Source organism: Octodon degus, unplaced genomic scaffold (genome assembly GCF_000260255.1).
Source record: "Octodon degus isolate 3935 unplaced genomic scaffold, OctDeg1.0 scaffold00142, whole genome shotgun sequence".
In the NCBI taxonomy this organism is placed as follows: Eukaryota; Metazoa; Chordata; class Mammalia; order Rodentia; family Octodontidae; genus Octodon; species Octodon degus.
The window spans coordinates 7929417-7930297 of NW_004524718.1; the positions used below are offsets into that span (position 1 = coordinate 7929417).

At 42.8% G+C, this 881-nt stretch overlaps 1 pseudogene; it reads right to left on the bottom strand.

Annotated features, from left to right (window-relative positions):
• Window positions 1-542, bottom strand: part of LOC101579367 — a 3357-nt pseudogene extending 2815 nt beyond the window's left edge.
• Window positions 543-881: the final 339 nt, after the last annotated feature.

Below are 881 nucleotides of genomic sequence, written 5' to 3' on the forward strand. Positions count from 1 at the left end.
GGGGGCCTTTTCCACCTTCATCACTGTGACCAGAGGATCTGTGTCATCCACCAGCACCCCAATCACAGAATGCACTTTGTGGTTGAGTAGGACTGAGCAGCCGGGTTCCAGCAGATCCTTGTCCACAAATGAAAAGATGCTGACGTAGTGTTCTGAGCCCACAGATGTAGACACGATGGCATGATTGTCATCAATGATCTCTTCCAAGGTTCCTACTGACATTGGGGTCCCCCTCAGATCATCTACCTTTGACCTTTCCTCCTCTTGCTTTTCTTCTAATGGTTTCATTTGTTCCTGATTTCTAATAAGTTCTTCCTCCATGAGAAGATAGTCTTTAATTCTCTCTAACTTGAGTAGTTTTAATCGGCACTGAGTGTGAGGTGTCACCAGTGGCAGTTTGCTGGCAGCACCTGGTCCTTTTGTTTTCTTCTTCTTTTTCCCCACTCTAGTTGGTACAGGAGGTTCATATTTCTTTTTCTTATCCTTATCATCCTTCTTACCACCTCCAGGACCATGGCCACCACTCTGACTTTGACCCATCTTGCCTCAGCCACTCTAGGCACTGCTCTACCTTGTCTTTAAAATGAAGATAAAATGATTCAATGTAACAGAATCTAGCAAAGTATTTGTAAGAGCCCTTGGCATAGGGCTGGCGCATGGTGTGCATCTAGTAAAGTTGAGCTATTGTAAATACAGCTATGTTTTTCACTGTAATTTTATTTGGCAAGGACATAGTAAGTACCTTACTCACTATTGTTAGAGCAGACTTGAAATCTAGATTCCCACATGAATGAGATTCACAAAAGGAACTCTTGCTTTTTTGTGACTCTACCTAGGTGCTTCTCATGGCATTTCCTAGAACTTTCAACTAATTTGCAAGA